Source organism: Heptranchias perlo, chromosome 7, assembly GCF_035084215.1.
Source record: "Heptranchias perlo isolate sHepPer1 chromosome 7, sHepPer1.hap1, whole genome shotgun sequence".
NCBI lineage: Eukaryota > Metazoa > Chordata > Chondrichthyes > Hexanchiformes > Hexanchidae > Heptranchias > Heptranchias perlo.
The window spans coordinates 73,574,994-73,588,384 of record NC_090331.1 but is presented as its reverse complement, the minus strand read 5'-3'; the positions used below and the strand labels follow the sequence as shown (position 1 = coordinate 73,588,384).

At 42.5% G+C, this 13,391-nt stretch overlaps 1 protein-coding gene across 11 annotated transcripts in view; it reads right to left on the bottom strand.

Moving 5' to 3' along the window:
• LOC137323874 (microtubule-associated protein 2-like) overlaps positions 1–13,391 on the bottom strand; it is a 329,190-nt gene that overhangs the window by 289,070 nt on the left and 26,729 nt on the right. For 10 of the 11 annotated variants that reach the window (XR_010963461.1, XM_067987893.1, XM_067987900.1 and 7 more), the window contains exon 2: positions 11,786–11,868. The exons of the other annotated variant lie outside the window; for it this stretch is intronic. The gene's annotated coding sequence lies outside the window, so the exon portion shown is untranslated. The remainder of the gene's footprint in view (positions 1–11,785; positions 11,869–13,391) is intronic. 11 annotated transcript variants of the gene reach the window in all.

Here is a 13,391-nt window from a genome sequence, read left to right as displayed (position 1 = left end):
TGTATTCCAGCACAATCTGTAACCTCGTGGCCCAGCATATCCCTCACTCTACCATTACCAACAAGCCAGGGGATCAACCCTGGTTCAATGAGGAATGTAATGAGCAGCACCAGGCACACCTAAAAATGAGGTGCCAACCTGGTGAAGCTGCAACACAGGACTACATGCATGCTAAACAGCGGAAGCAACATGCTATAGACAGAGCTAAGCGATTCCACAACCAACGGATCAGATCAAAGCTCTGCAGTTCTGCCGCATCCAGTTGTGAACGGTGGTGGACAATTAAACAACTAACAGGAGGAGGAGGACTCTGCAAACGTCCCCATCCTCAATGACGGCAGAGTCCAGCACATGAGTGCAAAAGACAAGGCTGAAGCATTTGCAACCATCTTCAGCCAGAAGTGCCGAGTGGATGATCCATCTCGGCCTCCTCACTATATTCCCACCATCACAGAAGCCAGTATTCAGTCAATTCGATTCACTCCACGTGATATCAAGAAACGGCTGAGTGCACTGGATGATACAAAGGCCATGGGCCCCAACAACATCCCGGCTGTAGTGCTGAAGACTTGTGCTCCAGAACTAGCCACTCCTCTAGCCAAACTGTACCAGTACAGCTACAATATTAGCAACAACCCGACAATGTGGAAAATTGCCCAGTATGTCCTATCCACAAAAAGCCGGACAAATCCAATCTGGCCAATTACCGCCCCATCAGTCTACTCTCAATCATCAGCAAATTGATGGAAGGTGTCATCGACAGTGCTACCAAGCGGCACTTACTCACCAATAACCTGCTCACCAATGCTCAGTTTGGGTTCCGCCAGAACTACTCGGCTCCAGACCTCATTACAGCCTTGGTCCAAACATTGACAAAAGAGCTGAATTCCAGAGGTGAGGTGAGAGGGACTGCCCTTCACATCAAGCCATCATTTGACCGAGTGTGGCACCAAGGAGCCCTAGTAAAATTGAAGTCAATGGGAATCAGGGGGTAAACTCTCCAGTGGCTGGAGTCATACCTAGCACAAAGGAAGATGGCAGTGGTTGTTGGAGGCCAATCATCTCAGCCTCAGGACATTGCTGCAAGGGTTCCTCAGGGCAGTGTCCTAGGCCCAACCATCTTCAGCTGCTTCATCATAAGGTCTGAAATGGGGATGTTCGCTGATGCTTGCACAGTGTTCAGTTTCATTCGCAACACCTCAGATAATGAAACAGTCCATGCCAGCATACAGCAAGACCTGGACAACATCCAGGCTTGGGCTGATATGTGGCAAGTAACATTTGTGCCAGACAAGTGCCAGGCAATGACCATCTCCAACAAGAGAGTCTAGCCACCTCCCTTTGACATTCTACAGCATTACCATCGCCGAATCCCCCACCATCAACATCCTGGGGGTCACCATTGACCAGAAACTTAACTGGATCAGTCACATAAATACTGTGGCTACAAAAGCAGGTCAGAGGCTGGGTATTCTGTGGCGAATGACTCACCTCCTGACTTCCCAAAATCTTTCTACAAAGCACATGTCAGGAATGTGATGGAATACTCTCCACTTGCCTGGATGAGTGCAGCTCCAACAACACTCAAGAAGCTTGACACCATCCAGGACAAAGCAGCCTGCTTGATTGGCACCCCATCCACCACCCTAAACATTCACTCCCTTCACTACCAGTGCACAGTGGCTGCAGTGTGTACCATCCACAGGATGCACTGCAGCAACTCGCCAAGGCTTCAACAGCACCTCCCAAACCCACGATCTCTACCACCTAGAAGAACAAGGGCAGCAGGCACATGGGAACAACACCACCTGCACGTTCCCCTCCAAGTCACACACCATCCCAACTTGGAAATATATCGCCGTTCCTTCATTGTCGCTGGGTCAAAATCCTGGAACTCCCTACCTAACAGCATTGTGAGAGAACCTTCACCACACGGACTGCAGAGGTTCAAGAAGGCAGGTCACCACCTTCTCAAGGGCAATTAGGGATGGGCAATAAATGCTGGCCTTGCCAGCGACGCCCACATCCCATGAACGAATTTTAAAAAGTGTCAGATGGAATTCAACGTCAGTGAGAGTATTTTGGTTTAACAAAAAAGCAGCAGCAATTATACTTTGAAAGGAAGTAGACTCAGCGCTGTGGAACAGCGGAAGGAATTAGGGGTACAAGTTCACAGTACATTAAAGACAGCATCTCAGGTTGAAAAGGTTGCAAAAATAGTTAATTCTAGGTTTTACCACAAGTTTTATAGAATATAAAATCCAAGAGGTGATAAAGACCACTATAAAACCTTAAGACCTCAGTTGGAGTACTGTGTGCAGTAATGGGCTTCACATTATAGGAAGTATACTGAAGCTTTAAACAGGGTCCAGACCAGATTCTCTAGGATCCTGCCTGGTATGCAGAAATACAAAAACAAAGAAACACTTGATAAATTGGGGCTTTTTCATTGGAACACTGCAGATTGTGGAGCAATATAATAGAAGTGCATAAAATTATACCTTCCCCTGTCTGAAAGACTATTATTCATTTTTCAAGCCTTAAAATGCTTTTTTTTTTGCATGTAAGTTATCTAAATCCCCATGAAATCATTGTAGCTTTCTCTCGGTATCCACTCTTCTCCTCCTTAGAGATACATGTTTCACAATCTTTCAGGATTGTTTTTGGAGTTGTCCCATTTCCTATTCTCTCTATTTTTGAAAAGAAGCCTTTTGAAAATGTGGCACCAGCATAGTATTATTAAATGTGTGACACCCCATATTTAAAATCTTATAATGTAGTCCAAATCAGTAAGTTGCTCCCCCACCTCTAGATCACCTATCAACTGTGCCTCATTACTGAACACTGATTCTAAGATGTTATCCCCTCTAGTACTAAATCAAGAAGCAATCATTGATTGAAACATTAAATGTTCTTGGAGTCTCCCTTCTCTTGTGCCCGCCCCTCGATTGTCGACCTTATAAGTGGATAATTGAAATCTCTCATTACCATTAGGTAGCTACTCCACCCTCACCCCCACCTATCCTCTCCTTTCTAACAAGGTATATTGAGGTATGTGAGATTTAGACCCATCCTCAAAACCCAGCCGCATTTCTGTGAAGACTATCAGCTCAGGGTGTTCAGCTGCAGCATATAACTGTAGTTGTGTCAGTTAAGGTAGTGTTTGTTGAAATGGTTTTCAGCAGAGTAGTCAAGGACACCAGTGATAAGATAACTACAACAAAAGATCCTGTCTAGTTCAAGTAACATAATATACAATAGAACTTTAGACAGTATAGTTTAGATGCCTGCTACTGATTTCAAATAAAAATTAGAGCCCTTTATGTCACTAAGAGTTAAATAAATTTTAAAAATGCTTAGTGAGTGCCAGTGAAGGTTAGTGTCCCATTGAAGCAGTATGGAAACCTGATTTACATACATCCACTTCCTACTGGCTGGTTCACAAACCAGCACTGGCATCAGTAGAGTTTGCCACCTCTCACGTCTAGATCATTATATGCACACTATAAAGCTAGGGTGGAGAATGATCTTCAATAAAAAATACTCAACAATCTAACAAACCTGACTAAAGCCAGATCACAGAAGAGTGTTGCTAAGTAAATTATGCTAAGAGAAGTTCCAAGGCTAAAATTGGTAAAATAAAGGCTGCTTTCTTTGATTCGCCATGACTACCATGTCTGTGAGAATTTGGCAGAGAACCAGCATAAGTAAATTAACATTTGAGAGTTTTATTTTGACTAAAACTTCTCCAGAAAAATGTACCTTCATTTTTATTCACACTCACCTATCAATTCCTGAAAGTTTATCTGTGTAGGAACAATATTCTGGTTATCAGTTTCAGTTACAGGCAAACATCTTGATGGATGGAGGCATCTTTGCAACAAATCCTCTCAAGGCTCAACGTTAAGAAAAATTCAGATTTGCAAATGTTTTAAATTTAATTTTTAAATTTTCTGTATCAAAATTCATCTTAGTTTGATTGCTATCCTTTTCAAATGTTCTGCATATTATAATTTGATTGTTTAGGGGAAAAAATCCTTTAAAATTCTATTCTAACTCAGCTTGTCTAAAGTCAGTTGAAGAAATGTCACCGGACATAAAGCAATCTTTCCATTACATGAGATATCCTGACAGAGGCTGTTATTAATAACTTGTAACACAACAATTGGTCTTTCAAACTGCTTCAAGTTTTTCTCATGACCGAACTCATGTAATGCAGCCAAACAATTTTACATCTGCAATCATTAGGCAAAGCGGAAGTGCTACACATAAATAACAGCTATCAGAAGCAGTTGTACAAATGCCAACAATGTACATTTGTATGCAAATCAGGTGAAGGGAAAATAAAACTCAATCCAATTGCATGATGCCTATTTATCAGTTATCTTTCTTCAGATTTACTCCGCTTGTGCTTAAAAGCACGACGTAATGAAAAATAGTGTTCAAAATAAACACAAGACTCTTTTTCTGCTTTCAGTACTATTGCAGACTCTATGTTGCAACAGGAATGAAACCAACAACTCATGATTAACATGGAAACTGTTGTTGCTGATGCTATACATCTGCCAAATTAAATAACAGTGCTGCTTTCACACAGAACTAAAACAAGGCAAAACACCTATCCTATCAAGCAAGGTTCAGTGACTGGAAATGCCAACAAGTAGCAGTCACAGTTAAAGCATAGCTGTGTATTCAGAATTATTCCACTATACTCTGCTGCTAGAATTTAACATTTTCTCCACTGCCTCTGTGTTGCTAGGCTGCTTGTCCAACACCAGTCTTGGATGAGCTGCAATTTCCTCCAGTTAAATACTGGGAAGACTGAAGCCGTCATGGTTGGCCCTCGCCACAAACTCCATATACTCATCACCGATTCCAACTCCCTCCCCGACCATTGTCTCAGGGTCCTATTCGACCTTGAGCTGAGTTTCTAACCCCATGTCTTTTCCATCACAAAGACCACCTACTTCCACCTCCGTAACATCACCTGTTTCCGCCCCTGCCTCAGCTCATCTGTTGTTGAAACCCTCATCCATGTCTTTGTCACCTCCAGGCTCCACTATTTTAATGATCGCCTGGATGGCCAGCCTCCCACCCTCCACAAACTTCAGATCATATGCTGCCTGTATCCTATCCCACACCAAACCCCACTCACCCATCACCCCTATTCTCACTGACCTACATTGGCTCATAATCCCCAATGCCTGAAATTTCAAATTCTCATTCTCATGTTTAAATCCCTTCACAGCCTCACCCCTCCCTATTTCTGTAACCTCCTCTAGCCCTATAACCCCTCCGACTCTGGCCTGCCACCCCTTCACCTCACCATTGGCTATCATGCCTTCAGTTATCTAAGCACTGCACTCGAATTCCGTCCCTAAACCTCTCCACCTCCCTCTCCTTTTACGCCTTCCTAAAATTCACCTCTTTGACTAAGCTCTTGGTCACCCCTCCTATTTTTCTCCTTCTGTGGCTCAACATCCATTTTTCTCCGATGATGCTTCTGATTACGTTTTTCTATATTAAAGTTGGTACATAAATGCAAGTTATTGTTTCTGATCCATAGATTCAATACGGCTAACCTAGGCTTTTGCTCAACATTTTTAAACTGAAATCGTAATATAATGAATCACAGTCACACCTCATTATTATAATCTCATGGAAGTATAGCTCCTCCATTCATTGTATTTGCTGACTATTATTATTTTTCTCCTGGTGGACTTTATCTGGAGGCTCAGGACAGTGCTAACACACAGTAAATCCAGCAACATCAGCAATGCTGGTTAGTCACAGGCATTTAGCATTGAACAACTGGATACCTTACCACTGTGTCAGACTAATAGCAGCTGGTGGTAAGACAGAAGTATTAGCAGATAAATCTTGTTACAGAAGCCAAGTATTACCCTTTGCTACCCTTATGTACAATATGGCAGCTAGTTTAATGTATCAGACAACAAGATGCAGCATTGCAATCACGATGTTACACTGTCAGAAGCAGGGATCAATCAAAATGGCATGTTTTAATGATCTAATGTTAATGTTCTAGTCTCTTGCTCCATGTTCCAACATGTAAGAGGTAGTGTCTGGAATCATGTTCTTTTCCCGGGAGGCAGTCTCTCTTTCTTCTATCTTCTATCTTGTGAAGCTCACAAACGAAGAAAACAAAAAGTATCCATGATGCTCTCCATCTTGATGGATGACATGTTAGCCCAATACTGAGGCACTGTCATTACTCAATGTTAGAAGAGTATGTCTAAAGACATTAACCCTAATCAGACACACACAAATATAGGATTACGCCTTGACTGCAGGTTTATCATTATTCATCCAAGTGGGAAAAATAAATACTACTGGATTCTGCGTTTATTCTGCACCCATGCTGGGGTTTACCATCAGGTCTAGGGAATGACCAAGCTGTTTGCAACCTTGGCATCCTATTTTACCCTGAGCTGAGCTTCCGACCCCATAGCCTCTCCATCACCAAGACCGCCTACTTCCACCTCCAAAACATCGCCAGTCTCCGCCCCACCTCAGCTCATCTGCTGCTGAAACCCTCGTTCATGCCTTCGCCACTTCTAGACTCGACTATTCCAATGCTCTCCTGGCCAGCCTACCTCCTTCCATCCTCCATACATTTGAGCTCATCCAAAACTCTGCTGCCTTTATCCTAACTCTCACCAAATCCCATTCGCCCATCACCCCTGTGCTCGCTGACCTATTAGCTCCCGGTCCGGCAGTGCCTCAATTTTAAAATTCTCATCCTTGTTTTCAAATCCCTCATGGCCTCGCCGCTCCCTATCTCTGTAACCTTCTCCAGCCCTGCAATACTCCAAGATCTCTGCACCCCAATTTTCATCACTCCACCATTGGCAGCCATGCTTTCATTAGATTCTGGAAGTTGCAGAGCATATTATGTAGCATAATTTCAGATATAAGCTCCTGAGTTTTATAATGGTTTAGAGTGGCAGGACAGCAGCATGTGCGTAGTGCATTGAGTGCAAGTGAACCATTAAATCAACATGTACATGGCAAGTTTTGTTTTTTGTATGAATACAAGAAATTTTGTATGCAGATGCTTGAAATTCGATCATTTTCTTTACAATAGTTTAGTTACATTTTCTACTTGCTGCAGACAAGTAAAGAAGTTGAATTCTGCATTCCATGGTCTTTTTATCTAACGATAGATTATTTTAATATTCCATTTGACAGTAGCAAAAGTACTCCCATTATAATTTTCCTCCATTGCAGATGGAACTGTATTACAATAGGAGTTCAAAAAGATGCCTAGGCCCTAAGATCTAGAATTTCCTCCCTAAAGCTCTCCACCTCTCCTCCTTTGAGACGCTCCTTAAACCTATCTCTTTGGCCAAGCTTTTGGTCACCTGTCCTAATATTTCCTTATGTGACTCAGTGTCAAATTTTGTTTGATGATCACTCCTGTGAAGTGCTTTGGGACATTTTACTATGTTAAAGGCACTTTTTGCATCTTTTTTAACTCTTATTGTAATACAGTTCCATCTGCAATGGAGGAAAATTATAATGGAGTATTTTTGTTACTGTCAAATGGAATATTAAAATAATCTATCGTTAAATAAAAAGACTGTGGAATTCAGAATTCAACTTCTTTACTTGTCTGCAGCAAGTAGAAAATTCAACTAAACTTGAGTGTAAAGAAAATGACCTAATTTCAAGCGTCTGCATACAAAATTTCTTGTATTCATAAAAAACACAAAACTTGCCATGTACATGTTGATTTTTTTTTATTATTCGTTCACGGGATGTGGGCGTCGCTGGCAAGGCCGGCATTTATTGCCCATCCCTAATTGCCCTCGAGAAGGTGGTGGTGAGCCGCCTTCTTGAACCGCTGCAGTCCGTGTGGTGACGGTTCTCCCACAGTGCTGTTAGGAAGGGAGTTCCAGGATTTTGACCCAGCGACAATGAAGGAACGGCGATATATTTCCAAGTCGGGATGGTGTGTGACTTGGAGGGGAACGTGCAGGTGGTGTTGTTCCCATGCGCCTGCTGCCCTTGTCCTTCTAGGTGGTAGAGGTCGCGGGTTTGGGAGGTGCTGTCGAAGAAGCCTTGGCGAGTTGCTGCAGTGCATCCTGTGGATGGTGCACACTGCAGCCACAGTGCGTCGGTGGTGAAGGGAGTGAATGTTTCGGGTGGTGGATGGGGTGCCAATCAAGCGGGCTGCTTTATCTTGGATGGTGTCGAGCTTCTTGAGTGTTGTTGGAGCTGCACTCATCCAGGCAAGTGGAGAGTATTCCATCACACTCCTGACTTGTGCCTTGTAGATGGTGGAAAGGCTTTGGGGAGTCAGGAGTTGAGTCACTCGCCGCAGAATACCCAGCCTCTGACCTGCTCTCGTAGCCACAGTATTTATATGGCTGGTCCAGTTAAGTTTCTGGTCAATGGTGACCCCCAGGATGTTGATGGTGGGGGATTCGGCGATGGTAATGCCGTTGAATGTCAAGGGGAGGTGGTTAGACTCTCTCTTGTTGGAGATGGTCATTGCCTGGCACTTATCTGGCACGAATGTTACTTGCCACTTATCAGCCCAAGCCTGGATGTTGTCCAGGTCTTGCTGCATGCAGGCTCGGACTGCTTCATTATCTGAGGGGTTGCGAATGGAACTGAACACTGTGCAGTCATCAGCGAACATCCCCATTTCTGACCTTATGATGGAGGGAAGATTTAATGGTTCACTTGCACTCAATGCATTGTGCACATGCTGCTGTCCTGCCACTCTAAACCATTATAAAACTCAGGAGCTTATGTCTGAAATTATGCTACATAATATGCTCTGCAACTTCCAGAATCTAATGCTTTACATGCAGTGATGCATTTTTACAGAGATCTGTATAACACATTTTTATTTCTAAGGTTATCTATAGAATTTCCCCAGGAATGTTGCTGTTTACTGTTTGTTGTTGAGATGTTCAAGCTCCAGTGTATAGTACTACACTCTAATCTACAGAAAATTTCTGCTCTCAATATAAACATTTTACAACAGCAGTTAGGAACTAATGCCAAATTAAGCAAAGGGGTTCAAATGGAGAAATAAATACCTAAAAACAAAAATACACTGGTAAAAGACTGATGTCTACACTCCTTTGAAGTGCTTTGGGATGTTTTGCTATGTTAAATATGCTACATAAATGCAAGTTGTTATTGACAGATACAGCAAATGCCTAGGCCAACTGTGTACAAGTCTTAGACTGCAAAGGGTTATATCCGGAAGGCTTGCTTTACACAGGAGCAAATCTGTTTTGAAATTGTTTTCATGTGTCTTTGGCTTGGTGCAAGAGCACTATTTCTGCATGATTACATATAGTCTACAGCACTTTTAAGAAACATTATACATCAGCCTTCAGGGAGTACTGTCAATATAGACACTACTTCTACAGTAGAATGCACTGAAATCAACTGTCACCATTTTACCTGATCACGTGCTTTATCACAGCAATAAATTGCACAAGTAAATATTTCGATGTTGCAGTATCATGTAGTTAACTACCAAAAAAGACCAATTCAACAGTCCTATACATTTCAATGTTTATTATTGTCTGCAGTCAGTATTTTACACGATGGAAAGAAAACTGCTAAACATAATGGTGACTTGTATAAATTTCATCAAAAGCTGGACAAACTATTGGGGCAAGGTTTTAAACAAACATTCTAATTCAGCAATACCTTTAAAAGATTCAAAAAGTGTTTCAGACAATATCACAGAGTCATAGAATCGTTACAGCACAGAAGGCCATTCGGCCCATCAAGCCTATGCCGGATGTTGGATAGCATGTTACTGTTGGTACTTTACTGCAGACTTGAAAATACCGGGTTGACTAAAATCCTTCTAGAAGAGTATGCCTGTCTTCTAGGAGAAAAAAAACCCTGTAAAATCAGAACACACAGCACTCTGATGACAACTGTCCCCTGTAATGCATGCCCACTAACAAAGAGAAACACTTCTGATTATCCAGTGTCTAATGCATATCTAAAAGGATTACAGCACTGCACATATTGGCACAGATTTTGCTGAAATTAATGCCGTTATTAATGCGCAAATCGGCCAGCAACTTGTGGCAAGGAACAGATACCGTGAATTGCAAATTGCCACAAGTTGCTGGACGATTTGGGCCATTCCGCCGTTAGCTTTGCGAAAACTGCATCTCACTCTTAACCTCCCTAGGAATTTCATGATTTTGCTGCATTTTCACATTAATTGCCCGTTATACTCACCACAGAAAGTTAAGTCTACTAATTCAGTGTAAATACCCTTTTAACAATGTGATAATTATTAATGTCTGCCAATAAACCTCTCTTGCCCAGAAAGTGAACAATTATAAGTGTGGAGTCTCGTTCCTTCAGGTTGTGAATTGTTCTAGATTTTAAAAATGCCAAATTTTTAAAATTTATTTTTTTTTTTAAATTACTTTTCCTTTGTATCTTTCTTTCCCTCTCTTTCTGTACCTGATTTGACTCTAATTCACCTCCTTCTCAGTCCAACTTCTGTTTATTTCTCAATCCTTAAATCTTATTGGTTAAGGAGATACACTGTTGGTCCCATCGTTCACCAAGGTTCCAGATGGCCCTTACAGGGCAAAACATTTTTGAGCTTAAGGGGAAGAAAAAAGTTTAACTAACCGAGCACACTGAAAGATGCCCTCCTCCGTAAATTACGGCCCAATTTTTTAAAAATTCATTCTCAGGATATGACTGTCACTGAGAAGGCCGGCATTTATTGCTCATCTCTAGTTGCCCTGGGAAAGAGATGGTGAGCCGCTTTCTTTGAACTGCTACAGTTTGATACAACTGAGTGGCTTGCTAGGCCACTTCAGAGGGCAGTTAAGAGTTAATCACGTTGGTGTGAGACTGGAGTCACATATACGCCAAAGCAGGTAAGGATGGCAGGTTTCTTTCCCAAAAGGTACCAGTTGGGTTTTGTTATTTCCATATTTTTAGGTTTTTTAAAAATTGAATTCAAATTTTCAAACTGCCATGATCGGATTTGTACACTCATTCTCTGGATTATTAGTCCAAGCCCAGTAACATAACCACTGTACCCTCAGTGAGAAAAAAAAAACTGGTTGACCACACAGACTTGAGTTTATTTCTGTGAATATCTGCAACTCTGTGGACTTGGCTGACAAAATGCGAGAGAATGACTTCTGTATTATGGAGGCACGGTATAGAAGCCTTTGAGAATGCAGGTCTTTGCGTGGCAGTTAGGGTGAGGTGCGGTGCGGTGAGGTGAGGTACAGGTGATGCAATTTTATTTGGTTTCATAGCTTTTATTTAATGAACAAACTGAGTTATAAGTTGCTGCCTCTTTTCTCTGGCTGCAGGCTGATGGATCTTGTGCTCCACCTCTTCTTGCACCAGTGTACACACCTTCCCTTTCTTCATTATCATTGGTTTAAACATCTGGGATGGGAGCATATTACCAAATGAAATGAGTCACATCTTCTGACTCAAAGACATCCGTTAGTGTAACTTCATACATCTAACACAGTAATACAATCAACTATTTACAAGACTACAGCATTCACATACCACTGGAATCCAAATGTTCATCTTTTAAATGCTACAGTGCGTCGCTGGTGTAGATAAGAGGATGAAAATATTATGAAGAAAACTTTGCTCAAATTTCATGACCTTTGGTTTATTCCCATCGATTTGTTTGAACTTAAAGCATGCTTTCTGAAAAATGTCATAAATAAATGTCGGCCTTGCCAATGGCACCTACATCCTGAGAACAAATTAAAAAAATTGTACTTACTTCAAAAGCAGAGGATTCCACGTTTTCTCTGTTAACTCAGTAGTTGATCTTCCAAAGAATCTATTCCTTTATGTAACAGTTACCTACATTAAAAAACAGAATATGACCAAGAAATGCCACACCCAACTATACATGTTTAAAATAAAAGTAGGGCACCCTACTTCTCATAGACATCTTTGTCACTAAGATTGAGACCAACTTTTCAGCTGCCGCTACCGCATCGCCTCTTCTCCTTGCCCACAAAACCAAATCTCCCCCAAGGTTCCCCCTGCCCTAGCTCTGAACCCCAATCATTTTCTAATTTCTCGCCTATCTCCCTCCATGCACTCTCCAAGCTCATCTTGTCTACGAGTCCAACCGCTTGCTCTCTTGACCCCATTCCCGCTAAATTGATGAGCAGCCGACTTCCCTTTCTTGCCCCCATGCTAGCTTGCATTCTAAATGGTTCCCTCTCCTCAGGTACTGTCCCTCTCCCTTTCAAAACTACAACCCCATCTCCAACCTCCCTTTCATCTCCAAAGTTCTTGAATGTGTTGTTGCCCCCCCAAATCCATGCCCATCTTTCCCGCAAATTCATGGCTGAATCTCTCCAATCAGGTTTCTGCCCCTGCCACAACACTGGAACAGTCCGAATCAAAGTCACAAATGGCATCCTCTGTGACTGGTGCACTATCCCTCCTTGTCCTTCTCGAACTCTGCAGCCTTTGGAAAATCCAACCACACCATCCTCCTCCAACGCCTCTCCTCTATTGTCCAACTCAGTGGGATTGCCTCACTTGATTCAACTCTTAGCTATTCAACTGTAGCCAGAGTCTTTCTAAACCTCTTTGCCTCTACACCTCCCCCAAATTTGAGACCCTCCTTAAAACCCACCTCTTTGACCAAACTTTTCATCACCCCTCCTAATATCTCCTTTTTTGGCTCAGTGACCAGTAATCTACAGATGCAGGAAGAAATCTTGAAACAAAAGGCTAAGAGGTGAAATCAGTGATACTTAATTTATACACAGCTTCAACAAGCTTTTAATCTACTACTTAAAATAACTGCTTTTGTGGTCTGGTCTGGAAGTTGATGTTTAACTGTTGTGCCCAAAATCAAAAGAAATCATCTGCAATTACACTCAATACAGAGGTGAGGTGGGTGAGGGGTTAATCAATCCTATGGTCTGACTCAATGACCTATAGCTCAATCAAAAAAAACAACAGAATACTGAGCTATACTCCCAACTCATTACAGTACAGGTTGTTGGCCATTATGATGAAACTGAATCATTCTCTGGTCTGGCCACAACATGGGCTCGATGTTACCAGGGCTGCGAGTTTGCGGCGGGGGGGCCATTGGGCGCGTGGGTAACGCGCCCGGCGAAATCAGTCTGCCCCCCGTGCGATCGCAGCCTAATTGGATCCACTTACCTGGTCTTCCGGATTCCCCACTGCTGATCTGCGCGTCGGGTGGACTGTGCATGCGCAGTAAGCTCTGTCAGCTGGAGGAGCTCTATTTAAAAGGGGCAGTCCTCCACTGACAGATGCTGCAACAAACAGAAAAAATTACAGCATGGAGCAGCCCAGGGGGAAGGCTGCTCCCAGTTTAATGATGCCTCACCCCA